This window comes from Myotis brandtii, unplaced genomic scaffold (assembly GCF_000412655.1).
Source record: "Myotis brandtii unplaced genomic scaffold, ASM41265v1 scaffold1080, whole genome shotgun sequence".
Taxonomy (NCBI): Eukaryota; Metazoa; Chordata; class Mammalia; order Chiroptera; family Vespertilionidae; genus Myotis; species Myotis brandtii.
This window is the reverse complement of record NW_005353677.1, coordinates 157,810-170,063: the sequence shown is the minus strand read 5'-3', so window position 1 is coordinate 170,063 and position 12,254 is coordinate 157,810. Positions and strand designations below refer to the sequence as shown.

Here is a 12,254-nt window from a genome sequence, read left to right as displayed (position 1 = left end):
CGCAGGATCAGTTCCAAGGTGCTCGCGCACTTCCAGGCCAAAGTTCCTGCAGCGCTGAGGCCCCGGCAAGGGGCGGGTCTATCAGTTACTATGGCGCTGCCTGCGAGCCTGCGGGAAGGGGGGATGGGCTCTGTTACTCACGGATCTGCCGCAGGGATTTCTGAACTTTTGGTGTCCGCAGGTCTGTAGCTGTGGTCGCAGGTCTCTGTCCCCAGTGGCTGCAGGGTCCTGGTATGCGTCTGAGATCAGACTGGGTGGTGCTGAGGCCAGGATCCTAGTCTCAAGCAGCTCTGTTTCCCAAGATGGCGTGGTCGCTGTGCCTGGGCTCTGATTTGTGAATATTGTACCAGCCTTGCATCCTTGGAATAAATCCCACTTGTTCATGGTGTATGATCTTTTTAATATATTACTGGATATTTTGTTGATGATTTTAGTATCTATGTTCATCAGTGATAATGGTCAGTAATTATCTTCCTTTGTAGTGTCTTTATCTGGTTTTGGGCTTAGGATAATGCTCATAAAAAGAGGTTGGAAGTGTTCTTTGGAATAATTTGAGGTGGATAGGTGTTAGTTCTTCTTTGAATGTTTGAATGTTTGGTAAAAGACCTCTGTGAAGCCGTCTGGTCAGGGTTTTTTTTTTTGTTTTTTTTTTTAATACTTAGAATATTGGCCTATTCAGGTTTTCTGATTCTTCCTGACTCAGTTTTGGGAGATTGTGTTTTTCAAGGAATTTGTCCATTTCATCCACATTGTCCAGCTTATTGGTATATAGTTGTTCATAGTAATTTCTTACAATCCTTTGTAGTTCTGTGGTTAGTTGTTACTTCACCTCGTTTGTTTCTGATTTTATTTATTTGGGTCCTCTCTTTTTGTTTCTTGATGAGGTATTGCTGAATGTTCACCAATCTTGTTTATCTTTTCAAAGAACCAGCTCTTGGATTCATTGATCTTTTTAAATTTTTTTTATAGTCTCTATGTCATTTATTTCCACTCTGATCTTTTTAAAAAAATGTATTTTTATTGATTTCAGAGAGGAAGGGAGAGGGAGAGAGAGATAGAAACATCAATGATGAGAGAGAGTCATTGATTGGCTGCCTACTGCACGCCTCACACTGGGGATTGAGCCCTGACTGGGAATTGAACTGCAACCTCCTGGTTCACAGTTTGACGCTCAACCCCTAGTCACACCTGCTGGGCTCCACTCTGATCTTTATTATTATTTCCTTCCTTCTACTTAACTTTGGGTTTTTCTTGTTCTTTTTCTAATTCTTTTAGGTATAGTAATAGTTAGAGCTTTTTCTTATTTCTTGAGGTAGACCTGCAATGCTATGAACTTCCCTCTCAGGATTGCTTTTGCTGTGTCCCATAGATTTTGGGTTGTGTGTGTTCATTTTCATTCATTTCCAGGAAGTCTTTTCTTTCTTTCTTGATTTCATTAGTAACCCATTCATTGTTTAATAACATGCTATTTAGCCTCCATATGTTTGAATGTTTTTGTGTGGTTTTATTGTAATCAATATCCAGTTTCATGCCATTGTGATCCAAAAAGATGCTTGATATGATCCAAGTTCAACCCTTTTGAACTTGTAGAGTCTTATTTTGTGTCCTAACATGTCTATTTTTGAGAAGGTCCCATGTGCACTTATAAAGAATGTATATTCTGCAGCTTTGGGGTGAAATGTACTGTAAATGTCAATTAAATCCATCTGGTCTAGTGTGTCATTTAAGGTCTCTATTTCCTTGTTTATTTTTTGTCTGGAAGATATATCCAGTGATGTCAGTGGGGTGTTAAATTTCCCTTTGACTGTATTGCTGTCAATCTCTTCCTTTAAGTTCTCCAAGAGTTTGTTTGTTTGTTTATTTATTTATTTGCTCCTATATTGGGTACATATATGTTCACCAGGGTTATATCCTTTTGTTTTATCTATCCCTTTAGTATTATGTACTGGCCATCTTTGTGTCTTTTTATGGCCTTTGCTTTGAAGTCTATTTTGCCAGATAGAAGTATTGCTACTCCTGTTTTTTATTTCTTTTCCATTTGCATGGAAAATTTTTTCCATTCCTTCACTTTCATCTGTGTGCTTCCTTTTTTCTGAGGTCTCATGTAGACAGCATATATATGGATCATATTTTCTTATTCGTTCAGCCACTCTGTCTTTTGATTGGAGCATTTAATCCATTTACATTTAAGGTTATTATTGCTAGGTACTTTTTTATTGCCTTTTTTCTCTTTATACCTATGTTTCTCTCTCTCAATATCTTCTTCATCTTAAAGCTCTCCCTTTAATCTTTCCTGCAATGCTAGTTTGGTGGTAATGTACTCTTTTAGCCTTTTTTTTTGGAAACTCCTTATTTCCCCTTCAATTTCAAATTATAGCTTTGCTGAACAGAGTAGTTTTGGATTCAGGTCCTTGTTTTTCATTCCTTTGAATACTTCATGCCAATCCCTTCTGGCCTGAAGTGTTTCTGTTGAGAAATCAGCTGGAATTCTAATGGTTACTCCCTTGTAGGTAACTTTTGACTCTTTGGCTGCCTTTAAGATTTTTTCTTTGTCTTTAGTGTTTGACCTTTTGATTATGACATGCCTTGGGTTGGGTCTCTTTGGGTTCAACTTGATTGGAACTCTCTGTGCTTCTTGAATTTGTGTGACTTTTTCCTTCACCAGGTTAGGGAAGTTTTCTGTCATTATTTTTTTAAACAGGTTCTCTATTCCTTGGTCATTTTCTTTTCCTTCTGGGACCCTTTTGATGTGAATGTTGTTATGTCTCATGTTGCCCCAAAGTTCCCTTAAACCAGCGGTTCTCAACCTGTGGGTCGCCAACCTGTGGGTCGCGACCCCTTTGGGGGTCGAATGACCCTTTCACAGGGGTTGCCTAAGACCATCGGAAAGCACATATATAATTACATATTGTTTTTGTGATTAATCACTATGCTTTAATTATGTTCAATTTGTAACAATGAAAATACATCCTGCATATCAGATATTTACATTACGATTCATAACAGTAGCAAAATTACAGTTATGAAGTAGCAACGAAAATAATTTTATGGTTGGGGGTCACCACAACATGAGGAACTGTATTAAAGGGTCACGGCATTAGGAAGGTTGGGAACCACTGCCTTAAACTATCCTCCTGCTTTTTAATTCTTTTTTCTTTTTGCTGATTTAATTGGGTATTTTTTCTACCTTGTCCTCCAAGTCACTGATTTGATCTTTGCTTCATTTTATCTACTTTAATTCCTTCCAGTGTATTTTTGATGTCAGACATGCATTCTTCATTTCCATCTGATCCTTATTTATGGTTTCTATTTCTTGTTTCATACTGTTGTAGTTTCCACCAAGTTTCTTGAAATTCTAAATTACGTGAGCATCCTTATAACCATTACTTTGAATCCATATCTGATAAATTGCTTCTCTGCATTTCATTTAGCTCTTTCTGGAGTTTCCTCCTTTTCCTTTTTTGGGGGGTTGTTTGTATCCCCATTTTTGTTGTCCCATTTTATTTGTTTCTATGTAGTAGAGCAAATTGCTATGCCTCTCAGTCTTCTTGGAGTGGCTTGTATAGTAAATGTTTTGTGGGACCCAGTGGTGCAGTCTCTTAAATCCCCTGAGTTGGGTGCTCCAGGAATATCCCTTGTGTGCATTACTTGGGCTCTCCCATCGTAATTGGGTCCTGAATGCTATTGTCGCTTTCGTGGGAGGAGTGATTTTACTTTTTTAAACGGTATAATTGACAAACAGTAAACTGTACATATTTAAAAGTGAAAAATTTGTTGTTTAACATATATTGATATACACACACATATATATATATTATATGCCTCCATGAAACCATCTCCATGATCAAAATAATGAGTATACCCATCACTCCCTAATATTTTCTGTGCATTTTTGTGATCAGTCCCTTTTGTCCCTCCCTCTCCCATTCACGGGCAACTACAGATCTTTCTGTCATTATAATTGAGTTTGTGTTTTCTAGAATTGTGTTTAAATGGAATCATACAGTATGTATTCTTCTTGTGTTTGATTCCTTTCCACATAATTGTTTTATGATTCATGCATGGTATTACATGTATTAATAGCTTATTTTCATTGCTGAGTAATGTTCCATCATATGCCACACTACTCATCCATCCACCTGGCATATGGGGTGTTTCCAGTGTTGGGTATTACAAATAGAGCATTTGTGAACTTTTCGTGTAGGTGCTTACATGGACCCATGCTTTCATATTCTCTTAAGTAGAATACCTATGGGGCAGAATGGCTTGTTCATATGTTAGGTGTATGTTGACTTTATAAGAAGCTGTCAAACTGTTTTCCAAAGTGGTAACATCAACCCACACTACCACAGACATGCATGCGACCTAGTCCTTCATATTCTTCCCAGCACCTGGTATGATCTGTATTTTTAATTTCAATAGGTGTTTAGTGATAACACATGTTGGTTTTAATTTGCATTTCCCTAGTGAATAATGACATTGTACATCTTTTTGTTTGATCATCTGTATGTCTGTGGTGAAGTGTCTATTCAAATTATTTGACTGGGTTTTAAAAGTTGAGTTATTTTCTTAATATTGAATTTTGAGAGTTCTTTATATATTCTTGATAAAATCCTTTATTGGATAAGTGAATTGCAAATAAATGTTCCTAGTCTGTTTGGTCTCTTAACAGAGTCCTTTGAAGATCAGAAGTTTTTTGTTTTGATGAAATCCAGTATACAAATTTCTTCTTTTTATGTATTGTGCTTTAGATGTCTTAGAACTCTTTGCCCCTAACCAAGGTCACAAGAGGTTATTTTCTATTAATTGTTTTAGTTTTAGGCTTTACATTTAAGTCTGTGATTCATTTTGAGTTAATTCTTATATATGATGTACTAATGCATTTTTAGTAGGTAAAAAATATTGCCCGTTATAAATTCTCCATTTATTATTTAGGTGAAGTTGCTGAGAGAACTTGAAAATAACAAAATCATAGATTTACTTTTAAATAACTTAGGTATTTTAATAAGCCAGACTGATAGTTCCACACTAATTAGTGTGAGTTAGTGAGTTAAAATAAAGGTATTCACTAATTTAAACAACACAGCTTTTCAGATAAGACTATTTTAAACAGATCACATTTGTACATCTCTAAATAATGAGAAGAATGCCAGTCTGGAAGCCAGGAGACCAGCTCTTCTTCAGACTTAGATAATAACTAGTTCTGTAGAGCATGGCAGATACTGTGATAAATTGTTTAATGTCTTAGCCTCAGTTTGTACAGCAGTAAAACACAGAGGTTTAGATGAGTTTTTAAGTTCACAATGTGTAGATCTGCCCATGAGGGGTGGGTAGATTCTTACAGTTCCTCATATCCACCTTGGTACCAGCAATTGACTAGATTGTCCCTCATCTGTATTTGTCTCATTTTTCAAGCATGTGTTGTTGATGGCATTTTGATGGAGAAAATATAAATTAACTTGAAAGGGCTTTGATTTCTATTAATGCTGTGTCATTTATGCATTTTTGTAATCAAAGAGTACAATGGTGCAACCACTATCTGATTGAAAATATACTGTGATCTTTATTCTTACTAGGAAATGGCTTCTTACTCATGTGAGCTGGGGACCCTCCAGCTGGATGAGCTTCTGCTAAGGTTCGGTCAAGCTTTGAGGTCTGGCTGTGGCTAGTGGGTTTCAGCATTGCTCAGATGCCAGTTTGTTTAGATGGTTCCAGCCCAAGATGACTAAACGACTGGCCTTTGCCCCATGGCTCCTACAGTGTCCCTCACTCTGCTCTGTCTGTGCTGCAGATGGCTTGGAGGGGGCACGGTGGAAGAGTGATGACGTCACTATTAGAATGTATTTGTAGCTCAGGCCCTCCTGAAGAGTAGAGCTAGAATCCTTCTCCATGAATATCCTGTAATATGTGCTAGCTTGGAAACCCTCAGGAACGTGTTAATAAACATGTTGATTAGGGCAAAAAGAAACATTCCTATAAGGACTGCCATGGTCCATAAGCTGCTATGGCCTATTTTCAGTAAGAGCTCTATGTCTACATACACACATGCACACTCCATAAGTGATATTTACGGATTGCTTGGGTTCTTAACTTAGACTGTTTTAATGTAAATGATTTCCTCTGCAATGTTTCTGAGTTTTGTTTTATGCATTTATTGTACAATATTAGTTTTGAGAGGAAGTTTGTAGGTTTCACTGTGACATAAAAAGATGAACATTTGCTGTGAGTGTTTACAACTACATCTTAGCCAACCTGCCCTAAACAAGTACCCTAACTTCCTATGGCGGGCATCTGGTGGCATGGTCAGAGCCTGTTTCCCCACAGGGAAGTGACTGGACACTGGTCTGCCTTGACCTCAGGTGTCAACAAAGATAAGTTTACCTGTGGCCAGCTGCCACAGGAATCAGAGGAAAAGTAGGTCAGCAACAGGCAGACGTGGAGTCAGTTACATCATCTTGCAGTATTGGGACATGGAGCTTATGTGTTTGGAGGACATGAGTGACATTTTTGTTGCAGCATCTCCCAATGAGGTGCCCAGTAAACAATCTCCATTCCTCACATTTGTCTTCTCCATTTGCCCTTCCAGCACGTGGGAATCAGGTCAGTCACAGATGCCATGATTTCCTGGTGAATCCCACCCGCTTGGGGAGAGAAGAGTAAATGAGTGCTTGGAAACTTCCAGGTGGGGTGTCTTGGCTGAGGGCATAGAGCTGGGCCCAGGGCAGGTGGGCGGAGCCCTCCAGGGAGGGTCCTGGCACAGGTCCTCTCTTCTGTTCGGGTCCTGTGTGGAGCCTGTGCATCAGTCTCTCCCCACTGGGTGCGCATGTTTTTTGTAGCCTTTACCATTGAATAAGAAAATGATTTGTGTCTCCTTCTTCCAAGGCAAGAGTTTCTAAAGCTGCGGTTCTCAGCCTGTGGGTTGCGACCCCTTTGGGGGTCGAACGACCCTTTCACAGGGGTCGCCTAAGACCATTGGAAAACACATATATAATTACATATTGTTTTTGTGATTAATCACTATGCTTTAATTATGTTCAATTTGTAACAATGAAAATACATCCTGCATATCAGATATTTACATTACGATTCATAACAGTAGCAAAATTACAGTTATGAAGTAGCAACAAAAATAAGTTTATGGTTGGGGGTCACCACAACATGAGGAACTGTATTAAAGGGTCGCAGCATTAAGAAGGTTGAGAACCACTGCACTATAACCTCTGAGCCTCAGTTTCTTCGTCTGTAAAGTGGGAGGGGGTAGAGTAACAGTGTCTATCTGTGCCCAGTGCCTGAAACACCTGACTGATAGGAGGAGCTCAACAAATAGTCACCTGGAAGGTGACCTGGAGTGAATACAGACTTAGACCAAGATTTTCTTGAACATTGTAAACTTAATTCATTTTAATCTCTGGCCCCTGGGAAGCTGAGAAAAATACCACATGAACTCACTCATTTATGGATAATAAGGACCATTATAGACTGATGAACAAAAATGGATACAGAGGCAGAGCAGCATTGAGCAGACTGTCAAACTACAGTGGGAATCCTGGGGAGGGTTGGGGGTGGGTAGGAGATCAACTGAAGGACTTGTATGCATGCATATGAGAATAACTAATGGACACAAGACACTGGGGGGTGGGGGAAGCCGGGGGAATGTCAAGGAGGGGAAAAAGGAGACATGTGTAACACTCTTTGTAATACTTTAAGAAATATAAAAAATAAAGGAAGGCACAGGTGTCTTATTTTTGTATCCTAAGGACCCAGCACAGTATGATTAAAAAGGCACACACACACTGAATGACTGAAATGTTAGAATGTTTTTTCTCCTACAGTAAAAATTTCCCAGGGTCTTTCATCTTGGCTTTTCAGGATACAAGTGGGAAAGATTTTCCTGTAAGTTCCTGATAGCGAAGGACACACCACCAAGATGCCAGTTGCTGCGGAAGATTCCACAGTGAACACTCACCACAAGGGAGTCCATTCTGAGGACTGGACACGCAGGCTGCTCAGCCGTCCACTATCCCAGAATGGAAACAAAACACACAGCAAAAGGAAGGTGCTGGCGATGCCGTGACAGTGTCCCTGCATGGGCCTGGCCAGCAATTTCCCTGGATGTATGGAGGGGTGGCGGGTCGTGGGGGGAAAGGTGCGTATGTAACATTACGGAACTAACAGCTCCGGCCATCCGCCTTTCTTCCTTACAGTCCCAGAGCTGTGTGAAATGCCTTCTTTGAAAAGAAGGAATTTGAAGAAAAAATTTTTGGAAAATGGTTTCTGTGTGTCGCTTGATTAGAGCATGTGGTCAGCGTCAGGTGAGGGACTCACTGCTAAGTAAGAGCTGTGGACTTGAGTTCTTTCCTAAAGCGCTTTACCGCCAGGGATTCAAGCGTTCTGCGTACTGTTAGGCATACAATTGTAATTTTGTAGCATTCTAAGAAAACCTGATGCTAGGAGGCCTAAAAGGTGGGTATTTGCACTTACACTTGAAATACTCGATTCTCCTTTTGTGAGTTAGTGTTCACCTGGTTGGTGAGTGCTCCTGCTAAACCTATGGTGGGCACCGCGCTGGTGGTCCTGCCACTGCTGCGAAGCCAGGCAATTCAGGGTTGGTGTGCAGTTGGGAAGTTCTAAGTAGAAATTATTTTCATTATTTCCCAAGTCTCAGTCCATTAAACAACTTGGTCAAGAGGCCAGGAAGAGAAATGGCATTCTCGAAATATTATTAGCATTTTGCAGTGAATGCTAACACAGTACATTTACAGCTGATTAAGTCTTCTCTCTCTGTTTCATTATGGATTCTGACAGGGATTTTGAGACTGAGTTCCATTAAATAATAAATAGAATCAGCAAGGTCATTTTCTTCCCTCCAAGGGAAACTTTGCAGGAAGAAGACAAGAATTGGGAAGAGGTTTAGTTCAGTATCTCAGGGGGCATGAGGGAATCAAGTTTTTCAGAATCAGAATCGAACAAATACCAAACAGATATTTGCAATGAACTGTGGATATTACCAATTACTTATTGCCAGTGATTTGATTTTTTTCCCCAGGGAAAATTTGAGTAAGGTATGGTTTAGGACAGAGGTCTCAAAGTAGTGGTCCATAGATAATTTAGATCCACAGACGTGTTTTGTTTGGCCCAGACTGTGTTTAAAAAGTGTCTTTAAATATGATTGCTTTGTTTGAAAAATCACAGAATTTTACATAAAAAGTCAGATTTTTGGGTAATACTGTCCCCCCCCCGCCACCTGCCTACTTTGTAACAGTTTGCTGCAGCTGAGTGTTGGCCGCCCCCAGCAGATGAGGCAGTTTTCATTCTCTATGTCACCTGCTTCCCTCCTTTATGTTGACACCCGTGACCATGCAGTATAAGCAGTTAAGTTTGAGAGACTTGACTCACATGTTCTGGAATGAAGATTAAAAACTAGAAGATTTTATTTCAGATTTTGTGGATCTTTGTCATTTTATAGCACAACGGTTCAGTTTTTGGGCTCTGGAATCAAAATTTCCTGGAAACAAGTATGGTTTCTTTCAGATTAGTTGTGTGACCTAAAGCAGGTTACTTAATCTCTCTGAACACTTGTTTTATCAGTTAACTAGCAGTTGTATTTACCTTATAAGGTTATTGCACGGATTCCATTTGCATCTGTATGAATGTGTATCTATTAAATACTAACACACAAACATACACACACCAGTTAGAATAGCGCCTTGTTTATGCTAACCCATCAAATATTTTTATAAACAAGTTGGTTTAAAAAGAAAATTTAATTGGTAAATAAAGTGTATTTCTCTTCCCTTTCCCATTGGCTGAGAAAGGCAAGAAGTACTGTTTTTGCATCATACAGGTGGTCCTTAAATGGCAGGTACACTAGGTTGATAGTATTTTTTTGTTTATAGATTGCTATGTTTTTATTCACTGATAAACTGAAAGTCTATTTCTAGATGATTCTTTCTCTTGTACACTTCATTTGTTTTATTAGTAATCAAAGCCTGTAAAGAGTGGCTTCATCTAGTCCCCAGACGCAGATCTGTCTTCGTCCTGACAAATCTGGCGTAACGAAGTTCCTAAGTCTTCTTGTCACAGGCAGCCACATGAAGGCAATTCTGAAGACTGTTCTTCTTAAGGTATTTCTTGGTAAGATATTTAAAATACCTTTAAGAGAACTGTTTCTCAGAAACAACGGTGATTTTGTGCTTTTTAAAAATATTTCTATTGATTTCAGAGAGGAAGGAAGAGGGAAAGAGAGATAGAAACATCAGTGATGAGAGAATCATTCATTGGTTGCCTCCTGCATGCCCCCTACTGTGGATCGAGCCTGCAACCCGGGCATGTGCCATTGACCAGATTCAAACCTGGGACCCTTCAGTCCTCAGCCTGATGCTCTATCCACTGTGACAAACTGGCTAGGACTGATTTTATTCTTGATGTATTCAATGTAAACAGCATTCCGAAGATTTCCAACTTTTCCATTGACTTTACCCTTCTCCCATAGAAAGGGTTCAAAATGTCCATAATTAAAAATGCCATCTTCTACTGGATGAGTAAGGTCCAAACCAAACTTCCAAGTTGTCCTCTTAGGATTCTTGACTTTTGGAGCCATCTTGAATGTAGTCTGTGTGATCAGAGCTAGGTTGATAGTATTCTATTTTCACATAACTACAACATGGAGATTTGAAAGTTTGTGGATGTTATCCTTTTCTTGATATCCTTCCAAGCACTAGGACTTGAGGGGATGGTACTTGTATATAGGATGCCAGGTATTCCCAGGAAGCATTTTGCATGGTGGTCTCCATACTCCACTTGAGGATCTGGAGCTCATGCCATTTTGACTGATAAGTGACTGAGATCTGACCATCTGCAGAGGGAAGAAATGGCATATTGTGGTGATGTTTGGTGTCTGATAAGCAGGTGGCAAACCAGAAATCAGATTTTAATTGCTGGATGATGGAATGCGATGGAGATAAATAGGCCTGCTCTATTCATTATATCCTTTTTTGACTAGAATCAGAGGTTAATATATTGTGTTTTTTTCAGCTTTCCCCACTCCCTCCTTTCTAAAAAATATGTTGTTGGCATCCAAAGATATTTAGAGCTAAAACTCAGTGTTGTTTAAGTAGTTTTTGTGTCTGGAGCTTTAACTCAAGGAAAATTAATGTCATTTAACTATTGTATGTGTGTGTGTGTGCGTAATATAGTTCATATATTGCATTACTTATATATAAATAAACCATAAAAAAGGACCAGTCAGAATGAAGAATGCAATATCTGAAATGAAGAATACACTAGAAGGTATCAACAGCAGCTTAGATGAAGCAGAGGATCAAATCATTAATTTAGAGGACAAGATAACAGTAAGTACCTAAGCAGAGCAACAAAAAGAAAATAGAATTTTTTTTAAAATAGAAAAGTCTAATAGACCTCTGAGACATCAAATATAACAACATCCACATTAAAGGGATACCAGAAGGAGAAGAAAGTGAGCAAGGGATTGAGAATACAGTGGGGCCTTGACTTACGAGTGTCCCGACTAACGAGTTTTTTGAGATACGAGCCGTCTCTTGGCTGATTTTTTGCTTTGAGTTGCGAGCTAATATTCGGGTTATGAGCCAGCTTCAGATACCCCACCACTAGTTGGCTCAGCGAACGTCACAGTGAACGCCACAACATCAGCCCAGAATCACGTGTCTCACTCATTCACTTTTTGATTTGACATACGAGTAATTTGAGTTACAAGCTCTGTCACGGAATGAATTAAACTCGGAAGTCAAGGCCCCACTGTATGTTTGAAGAATTAATGGCTGAAAACTTCCCTAACCTGATGAAATAAATATTCACACAAGTTCAAGAAGCAGAGTCCCTATCAAGATGAACCCAAAGATGCCCACACCAAGACACATTATAATTAAAATGGCAAAGAGAGAATCTTAAAGCTGCAGGAGAAAGACAGTTACCTACAAGAGAGCTCCCATTAAGCTGTCAGTGGATTTCTCAACAGAAACATTTCAGGCCAGAAGGGATTGGCATGAAATATTCAAAGTGATGAAGAGCAAGGACCTACAACCAAGACTACCCAGCAGGGTTATTACTTAAAACTAAAGGTGAAATAAAGAGCTTCCCAGACAAAGCTAAAGGAGTTGATTAAACCAGTATTGCAAGAAATGTGAAAGGGCCTTTTTTAAGAAGAAGAAAAGAAATACATGGGTGTGTGAGTGTGTGTGAGTGTGTGTGTGTGTGTGTGTATATATATATATATA

The 12,254-nt window shown here is 39.2% G+C and overlaps 1 protein-coding gene and 1 pseudogene across 2 annotated transcripts in view; one reads left to right on the top strand and one right to left on the bottom strand.

Moving 5' to 3' along the window:
* Positions 1-12,254, top strand: part of FAM19A4 (family with sequence similarity 19 (chemokine (C-C motif)-like), member A4) — a 113,762-nt gene that overhangs the window by 18,194 nt on the left and 83,314 nt on the right. The window lies entirely within an intron of this gene.
* Positions 10,009-10,600, bottom strand: LOC102249075 (annotated as a pseudogene).